General features: G+C 33.1%; 1 protein-coding gene and 1 long non-coding RNA gene across 2 annotated transcripts in view; both read right to left on the bottom strand.

Annotated features, from left to right (window-relative positions):
* LOC143072566 (uncharacterized) overlaps nucleotides 1-20,985 on the bottom strand; it is a 65,169-nt gene that overhangs the window by 27,913 nt on the left and 16,271 nt on the right. The window lies entirely within an intron of this gene.
* On the bottom strand, nucleotides 4,001-6,536 carry LOC143072564 (uncharacterized). Its single transcript, XR_012977237.1, has 2 exons — nucleotides 6,405-6,536; nucleotides 4,001-4,416 (listed from the first exon to the last, which is right to left on the bottom strand). It is a non-coding gene; the product is annotated as an uncharacterized LOC143072564 (long non-coding RNA).

Here is a 20,985-nt window from a genome sequence, read left to right as displayed (position 1 = left end):
GCTGTAAGGCCTTAATTTAGCCGACTTGCTCAAACAATAGATAAAGTAAGAGAAAGATTTGATAAAATTTAACTTACGGAGGAAAGTTTGGTTTTAAAACACTCTAATAAATTCAATAGAAATAACATTTATTTCAAATGTATTCCATTTAGTTTCTTATAAAGCGTATAGGGATCTTTATCCTTATTTTTTTTATCCATTTCCATGACACTTCACCACTAATTACGTACATCTTGATATAGATTGAATCTTTGTTTTCCCGTTTAAAAGGTTTTACACTGGAGCCATTTATAACTTGCTGTTCGGTGTGAGCCAAGACTCCATGTTGAAGACCGTATGTTTACGTATAATGGTCTACTTTTATAAATTGTGACTCGGATGGAGAGTTGTCTCATTGTCACATACGACATCTATATATGGCTCAAAAACGAAACGGGACGGGATTAAAAAGGTATAAAAAAATCCACACTACTTTTTTAATATATGTATAATGGGCTTAATATGATTCAGAATAGAGTAAAATAGTGGGTCGCATTTGGGTATAAGCGTGACGCCGGATTGCCGATTTTTTGCAAGCGTGACAGGTGAAAGTCAAATGATTGTGTCGTGAAAAACGAGAAATGAAGTCTAGCGGGACACAGGAATCTGCCAAAACAATAAGCGGAATACGGAAATCTGCCAAAACAGTAAGCGGGATCCGGGATCAGAACCCCCCCCCCCCAATGAGACCCCCAGAATAAGATATTTGTGTATATCAATCCTATTGTTACAGTCATGCCTTCAATAACAAATGTATCCGATGCATGCATTTTTTTATATTTTTGGTCCCTTTTTCAATTTTGAGGGGTCCAAATTTAAAGACAAAAGTCCTTTAATATAGATATTTGGGATTCGTTGACATGCTGAATCTAACCGTGTATCTAGTTTGGGGATTTTTTGTCTAGTTGCTGAAGCAGCCCACATAGAGTTCCAAAGGGTCTAAAATCAACAAAAATGAATTGTAGCAATCATTTCGTGTACAATAACCCAAATTTGTATGGTTTTACCTCTGCGGTAGTATCCATTCGCGGATCTAGAATTTTTCATTTTGAGAATCGCTTTTGTTACAAGTTTGAAAAGCTATATATTTGATGAAGAATGAATGAGGAGTTTGTATTTCAATTTGAAAATACATGTATCATAAATCCTAAAGTCATCAACTAAGTTTTTTCGTTTGTTGCAAGTGCATTTATCACATAATTCTACAATAAAAATTCCTCTCATCTTTGAAAATTCTACATTAATAATGACTGCACTAACAGTGATAATTCATCGCATCTATAGCTAAAATGGATCGCTTTCAATAATCGATATGCTATATTATGATGCTTTTATAACACTTATTTGAACTTTAATGCTATGTTTGTATATTATAAAGACATATCACAATGAAAATATGTTAAAACTTATCTTCAAATCACTTAACTTGATATTTTCAAAACATAAACAAATACAGTTTTCCCATGATCCTTTATTCTACAATAGACATACCCGCATACAAGGATTTGTATCAATCGGAACAACTCGGCCTTTCTGGTTGCACGAAGAAATAACCTCGTATGCATTAGGCGGAGGAATCATTGTCCGGAAAATTTTCCGATTCGATTCAAAATTATATTTTTTCGACTGGACTGGTACATTTTTTTTACCACTACTGATTTAACTTGCTCCTGTCCGGAAAATTTTCCGATCCGATTGAATTTTATATTTTTTCGACTGGAATGGTACAAATTTTTTACCATTACTTATTTACTTTGCTCCTTCTTTCGCGCCAAAATATTTGGCAGAGTTAAAGTTCTTGATTACTCTGTGATATGTAACCAAATTATAGCGCCACCTGGAGGATAGAACTTCTTTGTGTCGCGGATCACTACAATTCCGGCCAACAATTTAAGAAGAATTTCTCCGTAGTGCATACGAGGCTATTGTACTGCGTAGCGAGAATGGCCGAGTAGTTACGATTGGGATTTGTATAGTAAGAAGGATTGGAATCTCGCGGTTTATCGTAATCTCTTCCGCGGCGAGACTTCGGTACTCGCCACTATTACTACTACTACAACTCGTCACTTACGATATCGGAACGTGATTTTTTGTACACGTTCTTATTTTTGTCACGTATAGACAATGTTGTAATGGTTAAGGATTTTATTCATTCTTAAACGTAATAATTATTGATTTTCACTCAAGTTTCAATTGACGAAAAAGCATAATTTAACTGTTTTATTTGATGGACATTGTAATGCAATGTGAATAACGGCAGTTGACAATGTGTTTGTATGTTAACTTCTGTAATTTTTTATTTTCAGTCAATTGTCAAAGAAATTTTAAAAAATCTTATTCTTGTAAATTATGTCATTATAGTTATATGCGAATTTGCATCTTCGGAAACTCTTTCAAAAACTTTCAATCTCGGGAAACAGGTGCAAAACATTTTTTTGTGGCAAAAAAGAACTGACAACACATTTCAGGACGAATTACTGCATTGCGTTTTATATACATAGTGGCTAGTCATTATCATAAGTTTGGAACAAGTACTGTTAAAGAGGGAGCCCACTGGTAAACCCTATAAAACTGCCTCTGCATGTAACTGTAGCAGGTTTCAATCATCATAAACATATATAGGCATAAAAGAAACGTTAGCCAGTGTGTTATAAATTATCAATGCAAGCAAAATTTTTTAATTGTACTAATAACATTACATCTTTATATGCACTTTTGTTTCTTATCAGAGCACTTTCATCAATTTGTGCATGAATTTGATAGGGCAATTTTATAGTGTCAGCTCTCTGTCATACATGTCATACATGTATAACGGCCTCTCAAGTAGTCAGTCATGGAATTATTTCTGGTTATGTATTATTCACGTATAATACAGAAATTAACTTGAAAAGAGCGACTTGTCATATATCAAAGAAGACTATCTTTTTCTGATTGTACATTGGTACACTTTCATATGAGGTACGTAACAGCAGTTTACATCAAGTATTAAAACAAAAGTAATACTTTTCTGTTTGTAACTTTCATGCTTGGTAGGTCTAAACTGTAGTGTACATGTATATAGATATTTATCAATAAATGTCTTTGTAAACATAACTAAAATGTTTCTTGTCTAACAGAAGATACTTTTTGTACAATTTTGCCTTGTATTGACTTTATAGCGCACAGTTACTAATATGCATGTACAACACTGACTTTTGTCTATCAAGGAAAGATTGAATAATTGCTTACCGGTACTTCAACATCATTTGAACTTTGGTGAACTGAGCTGTCTCATTGATTGACAATCATACCACATCTCTTTACTCTTAGGTCTTAACTTCAAATTTGGTATAAAAACTATTTTTACAATAAATGTCTTTGTTAAGACGTACATGATAACTATAAAATGGTTATTGTCTAACAGAAGATACTTTGTGTACAATTTTGCCTTGTACATGTATTGATTTTATAGCTCATAATTACGAATATACTGTATAATACATGTAAAACAATTTTTGTCTATCAAGATAAGAAATAACAATAGATTGAATAATTGCTTATATCAAGACAACATCATTTGTTTCTTTGGTGAACTGAGCGGTCTCATTCCATTGGCAATCATACCACATCCCGCATCTCTTAACTCTTATGTCTTAACTTCAAATTTGGTATAAAAACAATTTTTTGTGCATGTATTATGTATGGGCTGTTGGTTTCATGTGATAATATTTATCGACCTGCTATGCTGCATGGGTTTTGTTGATGGTGATTGACATACATTCATTGATTCAATCATTGTACATGTAGACTACTAGTTTTTAAAATCTTCATTTGATATTGAATGGATAGTTGTCTCATTTCAATCATATCCCATGTCTCCTTGCTTATTTTACTACACATACATGTACATTGTCAATATACACTCAACACTAAGCAGATTTGAAGTATTAAATGAATCTGGCATGTAATGGAATTTAAAAGAAGATGTTCAATGATTTATTTTTATATTAAAATATAGAAATAATCCAATTTAACCCGGGTATCACATGATCATCTATCAAGTCACTATCAAAGTTCCATACACACAAAGCGTAGCTTTCAAGTTTAGGTAGAAGAGATTAAAAGTTAATGATCCAATGAAACATTGTTGGTATATCCTCCATAAATGATATTCAGAGGAACGTTCTGGTCAAAAGTGGCATTCAGTTGTACACTAGTATTTCTATTTCTATTTGAAGGCATGCCATATACATCATGTATATATGTTAGTCCACATGATTAGTGCATGAATGGCCAACTGCTGTTTGCACACAACTGCTTAGACTTTTTTGGGGACTTGAATCCTTGCGCCTAGACTTTTCTTCTTAACATTCACCAGTTTGAGCATTTTGGAAAATACTGAAAAAAGGTGTAATATAGTTACATGTGGCAATAATAATACAATATCATATGGCTTAAACAATTCCAATATCAAATATGTCCTTAACAATAGCAATACTACCTCAAGATCTCTGCTCGAACAATTATATTTGCAAAATTTATGTTAGATTTCTATGGGTTTATGCAAATTCAGGAATAATTTATATTTGTAGCAATGTTTCTATTGTTTTAAAATAAAATATTTTGCAATATTGTAGGATCAAAAGATGTCGCAAACAAACAAAAAATCAAAAATAACAATAAAAGGAATAAATGTTAGATATTTTGGATAACAGAATATCCTTTATATATTATATATATATATAAAACTCTAACTGGACTTGACTGAAGTATAGTTTAGAGCAGTTCGGTCTAGAAAAGATAAAGCTCAGGTACATTTGTAATGCACAGGTTTAAAAAAATTATGACGTCTTCCTATTTTAATTATTTGCTTTGACGCCGTTGCAGGAAAAAATCTTGCAAGGCTATTTTGATTTTTGTTTTGACACCGTTGCAGGAAAACATCTTTCATTGTTGGATTTGAAGTTGTTGCAGGAAAACATTATTTAGCCTAGCAAAATGCCATAATTAACAGGCATAATAATTAATTGGACTTAAATTTGTAATGCATTTGATATGTGGTATAAACAGATAGAGAAGAAGGGAGTCCATAATAATAACATGCATAATAAAAGGGGGGCAGTGATTTATAATGAAGACCAAAACAGCACTACCCATACATCATTAAAGGCATTAAAGTAGATGAACTGTGTTGATGTATCATTATTTTGATGTCAGTAAAAATGTACATTCATTTGTACATAATGTACGTTCACAAATTTACCATGATGCTGGTAAGGCAGCAACCATTTGATTTTCTGGGGGGGGGCTATGGTTTTTTTTTCTACGCAAACTTTTTTTTTCGCCTTCGGCGAAAAACAATCTATTTTTTTGGCGACAAGATGAAAACAATTTTTTTCTTTCAATTTTAACATTACATATAGTGGCAACTAAGTGTGAAACAAACAATTTTTTTTTCTCAGGGTCAAAAACAAATTATTTTTTATTCCAAAAACTGGAAACAAACTTTTTTTTCCAAAAAAAACCATAGCCCCCCCCCCCCCCCCAGAAAATCAAATGGTTGCTGCCTAAACACTGGGCTGAACATTTGAAAATATTACCATCCATGCATTGTCCCTTTCCACATCGGCAAAGGCAAATCTATGGAGTTTTCTATGGAACATGGCTAGTTAAAATTGATGTAAAACTATTTCAAAACACATGGTTTAACGATTTCATTTTGGTATAAACAGGAAGGAAGTATCAGATTATTATGACAACTGGATCCCCTCCCAATTTAGGCCTGGTAAATTGCGATTCATCTGAGAACCACATTGATTGTTTTTTGTCCATGGATTTATGAGTTTTGAACAGCGGTATACTACTGTTGCCTTTATTTAAAGACAGAAAAGTATCACAATTCCCTTATTTAGCGGTTTGAGCTTTCTTCAATACACTTTATCACCAATGTTTTACGTTTGTAAACATGTTTGAACATTAATCTAGGCCAATTGAAGAACTTTATTCATTTTTCCCAAGCCACCCCCATTTTCGCTCCAGAACGCCATTTTTGTTGTAATCAACTCAAAGAAACGTAAAAAAATAGGAAAACTAATGCATCAATCACTACGAAATTTACTCAATACACGAAGGAATCATATATCTATCAGAAAATATAAATTTTATCACTCATCTCCGTTTTTTGAGGAAGGAGTATAAAAATAGAAAATGATGATAGGACCGCCCAATAGGCGGGATAGGGTGAGGTCACTTCGGTCAATATGCAAATTAATTCTATGGAGCCGTGTATTCTTACTGCGATCGTAAAAGTTATTAATTACACCAGAACCCTTTTAAACTTCTTATTTCAAGCATAAAATTTGATAGATATGGATTGTAATACTTACATATCGGGTGTCAATTTGTTTAGGTGATGCAAATGTCCGCCATTAATCAAGGCACATTGAGCATTTTCCAGATGCATCACGGGTAATCTCACAAAATCTCGCGCCGCAGAAGATATTATACTACAGTCTATGCAAAAGCACACGAGATTCCAATCCTTCTTACTATACAAATCCTTGCCGCATATAACAGTAAAAATGAACTAGCTGGATTCGCACTTTATATACACTGATTACGGGTGACATGATTGTCAAAGCTTTACCTGTTATATTGGTATTATATATACAACTGCCCCCAATAAATGTTGACATAACAGGAGAAAAGTAATAAAAGTTTTTTTAAGACTGTTCAAAACAATAAAATTAATTCTTGCACAAAAAAGAAATTTTGAAAGATTTATATTCCTACGGTTTCTGTTTTCTCTTTTTCTCTAATCTTTTATTCTCATTATCACTTTTGACTCGAAAACTACCATATTTTAACACAAGACATAAAATCACAATCCAGTGATAGGAGATTGTTTCTTTGATTAGATCCTGCTCACAGGAAGTAAGCCGTCTACGATAATAATTCAGAGCACTTCAAAATTGACGAAGAACATATATATATAAAAAAAAAAGATATTTTTTTTAAATGTGTTCGTCAATCCATGTACAGAGATAGAAGGGAACTTCATCCAGTTCAACCAAAAAATCAATTCGAATTTCACAAACATCTTGGTGTTGTAACAAACAAAGATGTTTCAGCATATTGTTAACTACACTTATAACAAAATATATATTTACTGGATTATGGCGGGCGGAAGTGTATTATTTGAAAACTTTTAATTTGTTATGGGGTTGACACGAAACACATAAACATACATATAAATTAGGCCTGTATCGCTGAAATGATCTTTTTGTTTCAAAATTCTTAACTTGACACCTTCGTTTTGTGTGGGAAACCTGAGAGATTTTCCAAAACGTTCGATTTATATAATCCGGAAATTCAGCTTTGTGAAATTTTGGTAGAGTTCTCTATTTTATATTTTCTCCCAAAATTAGGTCATCGTATATCGCCAGCTGGACATTTATCATTTCTTTTGGATATTTTGCATCAAAGAAAAGGTAAGCACAAGCATTAGCCTTTCAAAAAGGGCTAGTCGACTCTTAGCTGATGAAAATGGAAAGTGCTCTCGCTTTGTAGATTAATTCATTTACTAGAGCAGCCACGTGCATCAATCAACAAATTTAACCACACACGTGAGGTCACACGTTATGAAGTAGTATATATCATTTAACGTTGTTGTTTACGAAACTCCAGAAGATTCGACTATTTATAGATAAAAGTTACCTGTGTACCAATATCATGAATATGCATGATTAATGACCAGGCAAAATGTAATTGCTAAAAAAGAGAGGACAAATCCGATACTCTACGGGATTGAAGGACATTTACCAGGTTTGGATTGTCCTAACCAATCAATAAACTTTGATTATTCACGTCTCGTAATTTCTTCCAATCAGGTAGCAAGAAAAATTCACGCACTAACTGTCCATCGTTCAATTATTAATATCGACTCCTAGGAGTCGTTTACTAGGAGTCGATAATTTGTATATATGCAAACATTTCTAGCCGTCAGTGAAATTTGTTCTCAGTTGACCATTGGAATAATCTGTCTCTTGACACTAAGATTTATCACAGGTGACTTTTCAGGCAAATGGCAAGGCCTCCCAGGTCGGAATGCTTTTTCATATGTTTTCAGTTGGATTTAAATAATGAGAACTGGAACCTTACGCGAGGAGAAATTCTCACTATAGTAGAGGGGTCTGTAGAAGCTAAACTTGGGGAACGGTAATTGTTTATCAGGTGAGGGATATGTTCAAATTTATTCAACCCCTCCCCCCCAAAAAAAACCAAACATTATGAACCACATAATGACCCCCTCCCCTTACCACATAGCTTCAAAACTTTGACCCCAAACAAAAATCCCTATCGATTGCCGTCTGTGAAATTTGTTTTTTTTAGTGGACCAGTGGAATAACCTGTCTCTTGACTGTCAGATTTAACAGGTGAAGGCAAGGACTCCCAGGTCGGAATGCTTTTTCATATGTTTTCAGTCGGATTTAATAATGAGAACTGGAACCTTACGCGAGGAGAAATTCTCACTAAGTAGAGGGGTACCTAGAAGCTAAACTTAGGAAACGGTCATTGTTTATCAGCTGAAGGGTATGTTCAAAATTTTCACCACATAATGACCCCCCTCCCCTTAACCATGTTAACACATAGCTTCAAAACTTTGACCCTCAAACAAAAATCCCTATCGAGTGTAAAAAGAAATTCTCACTATAGTAGGACATTTCCCAGATCCCAGATAAAGGGTCTGTAGAAGCTAAACTTAATATAGTTATATATGTTCTTGAGAGCAACAAAAACAGTGTGCAAGAGGATTAGATCTGAGTACAGAGGTAGTACATATAGGTATAAAGTTGAAAGGAAATGTGATTTTTCTTTGATTTTTTGGGGAGGAGGATTTTGAAAATGAATATCATATCCACATGTCCACTGAATATTAAAATAAGCATAACAGATGAAAATAAATATTCAATTTGGAAAATATTACTTCTGGTCCCCCAAATTATCAAATGGTCATCTAAGCCAAATAATTATGACGTCTTGACCATGTTGAAAGGCTATTTTATTTTTTTCCTGTGACACGTTCCTTTGGACTAACGGTTATCTTATAATTTGTCAATTTGTTAGCTATTTTTTTTTCTCTGTAACACCTTGCTTTGGACTAATGGTCATCTAATTATTTGTCAATTTGTTATACCTTACATAAATGGGGAGACCTGCAATTACTTCACAATTAATAGGCTGTTTTGAAACATTTCACAGTACTTGCATTTGTTGAATCAGATGAATTACTAGGCATAGTTTTAGTTGTACATGAGTACTGTCACCAGACTTTGACTCCATAATGGATGACTGGGAGAGTTAAATAGATTAGCTTCTGCATCTGACATGTCTGATACATCCATTTCATTGGAATGTCTTTTTTTCGAAAGTAAAATACATAAAACTCTGTATAAAATCATCAATATCTCTCTCTCTCTATCTTCATGTATCTAGATTTTTTGTGCATCCATGCAAGTGTGTCCACACCAGCCTCGTGTAAATACATGTATATATTTATCAAATTGCATAGACCTTATGTCTAGATGTAGTCCATTTGTCCACACCAGCCTTGTGTATATCATGTATATCTATATTTATCCACAGAAAAACTTTTTCACTGCTATGAATATTGATGTAGGCGCGAAACAATTACATACAGCCATACACATGATACACAAGCGTAAATTATACATTTATTTTAGTAAAAATTTACTACTTTTTAGCACATTTTTACACTGATGAAAATACATGTACATGTTCAAATACAAGTGTATTGATTCAGTAGTGATGGTTATAGACACTGAAAACTTTTTAGTTTTGAATGTTTTTTTCTTCACCTGTTTACCAAGATAAGGTGGAAGTTTGTTCTTATTTCAAGAGAAAGGCACTCTGTTAGGATGTATTTATTTGTGCATGTAGTGACATCTACTTGCTTTTTACTAACTATTTTTATATATTTGTATTTGAGTTTTATATACATGTACATAGACATTTTATTTACATATTATATAATTAATTTACATGGACCTCCGATCCGTGCAGTTAGGCATGTTTGTTTTTGGTGTTCAAGAAGTATATCACTGGATTGAGCTCTCTGCCTAAGTCAGTTAGTAAGTGTATTATAGTATTAAAGTGCTTTGCATTAAGCTCAGTTCATTGTTATGCCAATGCATTCTTTCTGATATAAACAACTTTAGGTAAGATCGTTGAAATTGTCATCACCAGGAATTATTGAAGCAGCATCCACTGATCATGAATAGTTTAAGATAGATTAAATTATTTTAGATGCATTTGAAACAAATACTTTGCATCCAGATAGCCAAATAAAAAAAAGTACATTGAAATATACCAAACATTGCTACCTGGAATATGATGCTAGGTGGTTTTGTCACCTTTTTAACCATTTGCACTATATACTGAAGAGTCCTGAGTGCAACTAGTTATTCATTCATACATACGGACGAAACGCATAAGGCTAACTAGACCATACCCGTGACATCGCGGGTCCTTGACTGAATTAAAGAACCTACCCCTTAGTTTTAGCCTGGATTTTTAGAATTCGTATTGTCATTTGGTAAAGTCACGCTGATTACAAGGTGCACAGTTATTCCCTGTATAATGACGAAGTTCAGGTGGGATTATTACCCGTGTTTATAGCTAATCCTCAATACACCGTTTGGTTGTGCGCCTGACACAGGCTGATTGTACAGATTATTTAACAGGGATCAGGTAATTTTGTGAAATATACATGTACTATTGGAATCGGTATCGGATTCGACCCGTAATTTTTTAATTATTGGTAAAATTAATTATGTGGAAAACAAAAGGGCCTGAAATGGTGTAATTTTTAATCTACCCCATTGTCCTATATTATTTATATAAAGTTAAATTATGCGGGCAGTACGTCGACTAAACATGCGAAAGCGTACAAGACACGGATCGATAACGGTCTCCGAATTTGGATATTTTCTCAAAAATTGGCATTTTCTGTGGAAAAAAGATTGTTTCAAAAACAAATTTAGGAAGTATAAAATATTACATTTATACGTCATATCACAAATATTTCTGACTTTGTATGGTTTCAGAGGAGTTTTTAGATAATAAGGACATACTATGTAGATGTATGTAGATATGCATATTGACAGGAAATTATGATTAATTTTTTTTCTAGGAGTTACCTCCCTTTGAACTTATTTGCCCCAATAAACTACTGCAACAGTTTGTCATCGCAACTCCTCTGAAACCACACAACAGAATTTCATAAAACTTTGTCGATAATAAGGACATACTATGTAGATGTGCATATCGACAGGAAATTACGATACAATTTTTTTTCTAGAAGTAACGCCCCTTTAAACTTATTTGCCTCAATATACTACTGCAACAGTTTGTCATCGCAACTCCTCTGAAACCACACAACAGAATTTCATGAAACCTTTTTAGATATTAAGGACATACTATGTAGATGTGCATATTGACAGGAAATTATGATTCAATTTTTTGTCGAGGAGTAACGACCCTTTGAACTTATTTGCACCAGTATATACTACTGCAACAGTTTGTCATCTCAACTCATCTGAAATCACACAACAGAATTTCATGAAACTTTGTAGATAATAAGGACATACTATGTAGATGTGCATATCGACAGGGCATTATGATTCCAATTTTTTTCTAGGAGTTATTCCCCTTTGAACTTATTTGCCTCAATATACTAATGCAACAGTTTGTCATCAAAACTCCTCTGAAACATCACAACAGAATTTCATGAAACTTTTTAGATAATAAGGACATACTATGTTGATGTGCTTATCGACAGGAAATTATAATTCAATTTTTTTTCTTAGAGTTATTCTATTTGTCCAGTGACAATGTGGGGGCGTGGGGTATGTGAGCTCGCTCACTAAGGTTCTTTAATTTGTGTTGATGTTAATTGACGGATTACAGCACCATTTATTTTTATACCATGGCCAATCCAAAACTGCATCCTACAAGTTTCATTTATATTTCTATCCACATAACAAAAACCTTGAAACAAGAATAATTCTGCAAAACCTTATTCATATTTTTTATAGTCTACACTATTTGTAATAATCTATTTAGAAGAATTAAGAATCATAAACAAATAAATTGGATATACTGTGTTATTAAAATTATTTCATTCTGGTAAACTTGTCTTTTATCATGTTTATATAACTTCAATCAGGCCATGGAGAATCTAAGATAAAAACAATTTCAAAGAAAGAATTAAAATATATGTGTGATACAACAGAAGTGTACTTTCTTGCTCATCTAGCCCCATGTGCATGCCAGGTATTATGATATCATCACTTTGAACTATTATACATCTAAGAAACAATGTCGAACATGTAGAGGGAATCTTTCACTAATGATACTGGGATGATCCTTGACTACAGTGTTCCAAGTAAGAAATGCCCACCACAATGGACATAATGAGAACCATACGAGAAGAACATACATACAGGTTCTTATAAACCATCTTGCATATCAAAATTACATATAATGTAGAAATGCAGCTTATGTGTTCCTCTACTAATTTTTAGTATTTTTTTTTTTATCCAAAAGTAAAGTAGTGGATCTCATTTTAACAGAATAAAAAAAAAGTGTCTCCACCAAGATAATCTTGAACATAAAACCCAAATATTGAAAAAACCAACACTACACATTTTTAGTGTTTGGTACTGGTATGATATTGAAGATGGCTGTCACTGTGGAACACTATGGGAGGGGGGGGGGGGTACAGATTTTTTTTTATCAGAAAACACCCTCAAACATTCAAACATATTATCCACAGTGATCTGTGTCCACACTTGTTCTGATATAGAAAAAAATATTAAGAACTTTACCTGATAATTCAAAAACTCGTTAAGAAAGCAACCCGTATCTAAATTGTTTAAGTAAACACTTTAAACGACTTGGTCATCTGGTACAACCGTGAAGCATCTGGTGTATAATTACAACTGTCATTAATTTATGTACATATTGTTTTGAACATATGGTTAAAATACAAGTATTTGTTTGCACAAAATGACTTACGTTTTTATCAGTTATGTCAAACTGAAATCTTTATTTTATAAATCTGTAATGTTAAATAGAAAAAAAAGTAAATTAACAAAAATATCGAACTCCGAGAAAAATTCAAACGGAAAGCAAAATCGAAAGCTCAAACACAATAAACGAATGGATACTATCTGTCATATTGCTGACTTGTTACAGTCGTTGCATTTTCTGTGGTAACAATATAATTTGTTTAGAAATACTTGATTTCACTGTGCATTTAAAAAAAATGAAACATGACATATATTTATACCTGTTAATTTCCATTAATTATATTAGCTTATTCATAAACAATATACTTACTTTAAGGGAAGGGTTACATTGTTTTGAGAAATAGTCGAAGAAACTTGAAAAAAACGTGGCTTGTGGGTGGGGCTTTTCTACTGTTTTTATCGAGTATGAATGGTTTTTTTTTATCTTTCTATAATATAAAACATATTGCTCTAATTTGAAAGATTGGTATTTTATAACGTGGTTTGTAAATAGGTTCGTATTATGTTAATGAGGTGGGGGCAAGGGGTTTAACTGTTATGCTGTTATGGGGCAATTTAATTCTTTGTTATCTGTTATTCTGAAAATATATTTGCTGTTAGCTGTTATTCTCTTATTCATTGTTAGCTGTTATTGGACTATTAGGATTTTTGTTATCTGTTATTGTGATAATATATTTGCTGTTAACTGTTATTGAAAATTGGAATGTTAGCATTTTTTTATTGACAGCCCATATTCGGTAGAAATTGAAGATTAAATATTGGACATTGGGGTCTACCACTAGTAATATGGTGGTCCCGTATTCGGTGAAGGATTTCATTAATATATACCCATCACAGATCAACACATAAACATATTAATATAAGTGAGATCCAGGACAATTCCAGTATATCTTATGATTATCCTGTGTAATAAAATCCCTTTTTTTATGAAAATGTAGCTTGCTGTTCGGTGTGAGCCAAGGATCTGTGTTGAAGGCTGTATTTAGAATTATTTTTTTTTGTATGGGGATAATGTTCCTTGTTTCCCGTACATACATATTAAATTCGAGCATTTCTTAATATGACAAAAAGGAAAATATATGGCCAGGGATATCTGATGAAGAGCTCAATTAAGAACTACATGTAGGTCTTTACTACCAGTTAACATTTTATAAAGTGAAGTACACAGACTCAGATCTGTGTTTCTTTTCAAAGCAGAATCAAATACATTGTACAATGAAAGTTCAAACCATGTACTGGGTTCCGAAGCTGCACATAACTCATTACAAACAAAGATTTATTTCGTCTTTAAGCCATTGTTCCACTACTAAACTATGTACTCTACTTACTAGTACACTTGGTACACTCAAAAACCTGATAATAAGTTGTTCAAATAAGGCCTTTGAAAATAGTGGAATAATTGGAGTGTCAAAATTATTTTAAAGTACTTGCTAAATTGCATGCATATAATTTGTGCTTTTGATTTTTCTACCCTATATACCACTGTGTCTCGTAGTATTATTAAGAAAAAAATCACACACTTCATGCATTGAACGTGCATTTAAAAAAAATTCAGAATGCAAATATATATATTCAAACTCTTTCAGGTCATTCTTTAGTAATAACAAACAAAAGAACTATGTCAATTGGACCTGCTTTGATACCATAACTGCCCATAAATTTTTACTAGATATCATTTTTGTCTGCTATGGAGTTTACGTATATTGTCAAGCTATCAGAATTCCAATGGGGACTAACTGTCCACCACTTATTGCAGACCTGTTTCTGTATTGTTATGAGTGACAATTAATGAAAAATTCAGCTACGGAAGGGATTGTGCTTGATTTTCATATGATGGAGACATAATCTTTCAATCAGTCCAGGACCTGACTTATTTTAATATTTCATTAACTGTTATCTGTTTTTGTCCATTTTAATTCCTTGTTATCTGTTATAAGCCAAATCAATTTGCTGTTATGCTGTTATTGGGACCCCCTTGCCCCCCCTCGTTAATTATCGAATAGGGAAGTTATATAAAAATAGCAGTAGGTTATCGATGTTCAAACCTAATAAATCGAGTTAGATAACAACACAAATTGAATGAGGAGTCTTCACAATAGAATGTGACTTCTCTTTTAATATAGTCCAGACTTAACTAATCGATCAGATCGGTAATCAAACACTAATCGATCATATTTCATAAGTACTCGATTGATGACTTGAAGTCATCGATCAGTAATCGATCAAACTCTCTCAGGAGTTTGATCGATTAGTGATCGATTAGAATACTGATCGATTTAAGACCGATTACTGATGGATTAGTGATTGATTGATGACAGATTAGTGATTGTATTGTTATTGAGAAAACAATGCTATTCCAGAAATAAGCCACCCACTTATGGAAGACATCAGTTGTGAAATAAAAATTCCATGGAAATATTTTCCCCATGGCCAAAATTTTCTGGAATTCCAGGATTTACTCAGCAATACATGTTTATACAATATGCAGTCGTAACCAAGAGAAGCGTATCTAAAAGCTTAGTCCTAACATATTACTGATTAAAAACTACATTTTTACCCGTGTATATTAGTCCTACTAGCTATGACGTCTTGAAAGGCTATTGTACTTTTTTCTTTTACGCCTTTCATTGACGGAAGGCGTCAAAGCAAAATTTAAAATAGCCTTCCAATTATTATAATTATTTGGACTACTGTTTATATAATTATATGTGACGTACAACATTATTTCCATGAGATTTTGGATCCATCACGTACCCAACCCTTCCCATATCATATTATTACTTATCAAAAACGTATATCTGTCATAAAAGCATATAAATGTTTTTGTATAAAAAAAGATAAACCTAAAAAACACATGTATTTAACAGATGAAAGATACATTGCCATTTCTTCTAAGCACATCAGAATTTCTTTTCAGGATACATTTGTAGTATTTATATTCCTACGGTTTCTGTTTTCTCTTTTTCTCTAATCTTTTATTCTAAGTTATCACTTTTGACTCGAAAACTACCATATTTTAACACAAGACATAAAATCACAATCCAGTGATAGGAGATTGTTTCTTTGATTAGATCCTGCTCACAGGAAGTAAGCCGTCTAATTCAGAGCTCTTCAAAATTGACGAAGAACACATATATATAAAAAAAAAAATTTTAAATGTGTTCGTCAATCCATGTACAGAGATAGAAGGGAACTTCATCCAGTTCAACCAAAAAATCAGTTCGAATTTCACAAACATCTTGGTGTTGTAACAAACAAAGATGTTTCAGCATATTGTTAACTACACTTATAACAAAATATATATTTGCTGGATCATGGCGGGCGGAAGTGTATTATTTGAAAACTTTTAATTTGTTATGGGGTTGACACGAAACAAATAAACATACATATAAATTAGGCCTGTATCGCTGAAATGATCTTTTTGTTTCAAAATTCTTAACTTGACACCTTCTTTTTGTGTGGGAAACCTGAGAGATTTTCCAAAACGTTCGATTTATATAATCCGGAAATTCAGCTCCGTGAAATTTTGGTAGAGTTCTCTATTTTATATTTTCTCCCAAAATTAGGTCATCGTATATCGCCAGCTGGACATTTATCATTTCTTTTGGATATTGTGCATCAAAGAAAAGGTAAGCATTTGTTTTGTTCACGCATCGGTGACTATAATGGAATTTGATGCGACTGTCATACAAGTGAGAGGTCTAGCTAGCTATAAAACCAGGTTCAATCCACCATTTTCTACATTTGAAAATGCCTGTACCAAGTCAGGAATATGACAGTTCTTGTCCATTCGTTTTTGATGCGTTTTGTTATTTGATTTTGCCATGTGATTATGGACTTTCCGAATTGATTTTCCTCTGAGTTCAGTATTTTTGTGATTTTACTTTTTAGTATAAATGCAAACATTTCTAGCCGTCAGTGAAATTTGTTCTCAGTTGACCATTGGAATAATCTGTCTCTTGACACTAAGATTTATCACAGGTGACTTTTCAGGCAAATGGCAAGGCCTCCCAGGTCGGAATGCTTTTTCATATGTTTTCAGTTGGATTTAAATAATGAGAACTGGAACCTTACGCGAGGAGAAATTCTCACTATAGTAGACGGGTCTGTAGAAGCTAAATTTAGGGAACGGTAATTGTTTATCAGCTAAGGGGTATTTTCAAATTTATTGAACCCCTCCCCCCCAAAAAAAACCATTATGAACCACATAATGACCCCCTCCCCTTACCACATAGCTTCAAAACTTTGACCCCAAACAAAAATCCCTATCGATTGCCGTCTGTGAAATTTGTTTTTTTTAGTGGACCAGTGGAATAACCTGTCTCTTGACTGTCAGATTTAACAGGTGAAGGCAAGGACTCCCAGGTCGGAATGCTTTTTCATATGTTTTCAGTCGGATTTAATAATGAGAACTGGAACCTTACGCGAGGAGAAATTCTCACTAAGTAGAGGGGTATCTAGAAGCTAAACTTAGGGAACGGTCATTGTTTATCAGCTGAAGGGTATGTTCAAAATTTTCACCACATAATGACCCCCCTCCCCTTAACCATGTTAACACATAGCTTCAAAACTTTGACCCTCAAACAAAAATCCCTATCGATTGTAAGAAGAAATTCTCACTATAGTAGGACATTTCCCAGATCCCAGATAAGGGGTCTGTAGAAGCTAAACTTAATATAGTTATATATGATCATGAGAGCAACAAAAACAGTGTGCAAGAGGATTAGATCTGAGTACAGAGGTAGTACATGTACATATAGGTATAAAGTTGAAAGGAAATGGGATTATTCTTTGATTTTTTGGGGAGGATGATTTTGAAAATGAATATCATATCCACATGTCCACTGAATATAAAAATAAGCATAACAGATGAAAATGAATATTCAATTTGGAAAATATTACTTCTGGCCCCCCAAATCATCAAATGGTCATCTAAGCCAAATAATTATGACGTCTTGACCATGTTGAAAGGCTATTTTATTTTTTTCCTGTGACACGTTCCTTTGGACTAACGGTTATCTAATTATTTGTCAATTTGTTAGCTATTTTTTTTTTTCTCTGTAACACCTTGCTTTGGACTAATGGTCATCTAATTATTTGTCAATTTGTTATACCTTACATAAATGGGGAGACCTGCAATTACTTCACAATTAATAGGCTGTTTTGAAACATTTCACAGTACTTGCATTTGTTGAATCAGATGAATTACTAGGCATAGTTTTAGTTGTACATGAGTACTGTCACCAGACTTTGAGTCCATAATGGATGACTGGGAGAGTTAAATAGATTAGCTTCTGCATCTGACATGTCTGATACATCCATTTCATTGGAATGTCTTTTTTTGGAAAGTAAAATACATAAAACTCTGTATAAAATCATCAATACCTCTCTCTCTCTATCTTCATGTATCTAGATTTTTTGTGCATCCATGCAAGTGTGTCCACACCAGCCTCGTGTATATACATGTATATATTTATCAAAATTGCATAGACCTTATGTCTAGATGTAGTCCATTCGTCCACACCAGCCTTGTGTATATCATGTATATCTATATTTATCCACAGAAAAACTTTTTCACTGCTATGAATATTGATGTAGGCGCGAAACAATTACATACAGCCATACACATGATACACAAGCGTAAATTATACATTTATTTTAGTAAAAAATTTACTACTTTTTAGCACATTCTTACACTGATGCAAATACATGTACATGTACAAATACAAGTGTATTGATTCAGTAGTGATGGTAATAGACACTGAAAACTTTTTAGTTTTGAATGTTTTTTTCTTCACCTGTTTACCAAGATAAGATGGAAGTTTGTTCTTATTTCAAGAGAAAGGCACTCTGACAGGATGTATTTATTTGTGCATGTAGTGACATCTACTTGATTTTTACTAACTATTTTTATCAGAAATTTGTCTTTTTATATATTTGTATTTGAGTTTTATATACATGTACATAGACATTTTATTTACATATTATATAATTAATTTACATGGACCTCCGATCCGTGCAGTTAGGCATGTTTGTTTTTGGTGTTCAAGAAGTATATCACTGGATTGAGCTCTCTGTCTAAGTCAGTTAGTAAGTGTATTATAGTATTAAAGTGCTTTGCATTAAGCTCAGTTCATTGTTATGCCAATGCATTCTTTCTGATATAAACAACTAAGGTAAGATCGTTGAAATTGTCATCACCAGGAATTATTGAAGCAGCATCCACTGAGCATGAATAGTTTAAGATAGATTAAATTATTTTAGATGCATTTGAAACAAATACTTTAAGATAGATTAAATTATTTTAGATGCATTTGAAACAAATACTTTGCATCCAGATAGCCAAATAAAAAAAAGTACATTGAAATATACCAAACATTGCTACCTGGAATATGATGCTAGGTGGTTTTGTCACCTTTTTAACCATTTGCACTATCTACTGAAGAGTCCTGAGTGCAACTGGTTATTCATTCATACATACGGACGAAACGCATAAGGCTAACTAGACCATACCCGTGACATCGCGGGTCCTTGACTGAATTAAAGAACCTACCCCTTATTTTTAGCCTGGATTTTTAGAATTCGTATTGTCATTTGGTAAAGATTATAAGGTGCACAGTTATTCCCTGTATAATGACAAAGTTCAGGTATGATTATTACCCGTGTTTATAGCTAATCCTCAATACACCGTTTGGTTGTGCGCCTGACACATGCTGAATGTACAGATTATTTAACAGGGATCAGGTAATTTTGTGAAATATACATGTACTATTGGAATCGGTATCGGATTCGACCCGCAACTTTTTAATTATTGGTAAAATTAATTATGTGGAAAACAAAAGGGCCTGAAATGGTGTAATTTTTAATCTACCACATTGTCCTATATTATTTATATAAAGTTAAATTCTGCGGGCAGTACATGTTCGTCGACTAAACATGCGAAAGCGTACAAGACACGGATCGATAACGGTCTCCGAATTTGGATATTTTCTCAAAAATTGGCATTTTCTGTGGAAAAAAGATTGTTTCAAAAACAAATTTAGGAAGTATAAAACATTACATTTATACGTCGTATCACAAATATTTCTGACTTTGCATGGTTTCAGAGGACTTTTAAGATAATAAGGACATACTATGTAGATGTGCATATTGACAGGAAATTATGATTAATTTTTTTTCTAGGAGTTACCTCCCTTTGAACTTATTTGCCCCAATAAACTACTGCAACAGTTTGTCATCGCAACTTCTCTGAAACCACACAACAGAATTTCATAAAACTTTGTCGATAATAAGGACATACTATGTAGATGTGCATATCGACAGGAAATTACGATACAATTTTTTTTCTAAAAGTAACGCCCCTTTAAACTTATTTGCCTCAATGTACTACTGCAACAGTTTGTCATCGCAACTCCTCTGAAACCACACAACAGAATTTCATGAAACCTTTTTAGATATTAAGGACATACTATGTAGATGTGCATATCGACAGGAAATTATGATTCAATTTTTTGTCGATGAGTAACGCCCCTTTGAACTTATTTGCACCAGTATACTACTGCAACAGTTTGTCATCTCAACTCCTCTGAAATCACACAACAGAATTTCATGAAACTTTGTAGATAATAAGGACATACTATGTAGATGTGCATATCGACAGGCAATTATGATTCCAATTTTTTTTTCTAGGAGTTATTCCCCTTTGAACTTATTTTGCCTCAATATACTAATGCAACAGTTTGTCATCAAAACTCCTCTGAAACATCACAACAGAATTTCATGAAACTTTTTAGATAATAAGGACATACTATGTTTTTTCTTAGAGTTATTTTATTTGTCCAGTGACAATGTGGGG

Source organism: Mytilus galloprovincialis, chromosome 4, assembly GCF_965363235.1.
Source record: "Mytilus galloprovincialis chromosome 4, xbMytGall1.hap1.1, whole genome shotgun sequence".
Classification (NCBI taxonomy): Eukaryota; Metazoa; Mollusca; class Bivalvia; order Mytilida; family Mytilidae; genus Mytilus; species Mytilus galloprovincialis.
Note: the sequence above shows the minus strand (reverse complement) of the source record. Positions and strands in the feature narration are given on the sequence as shown.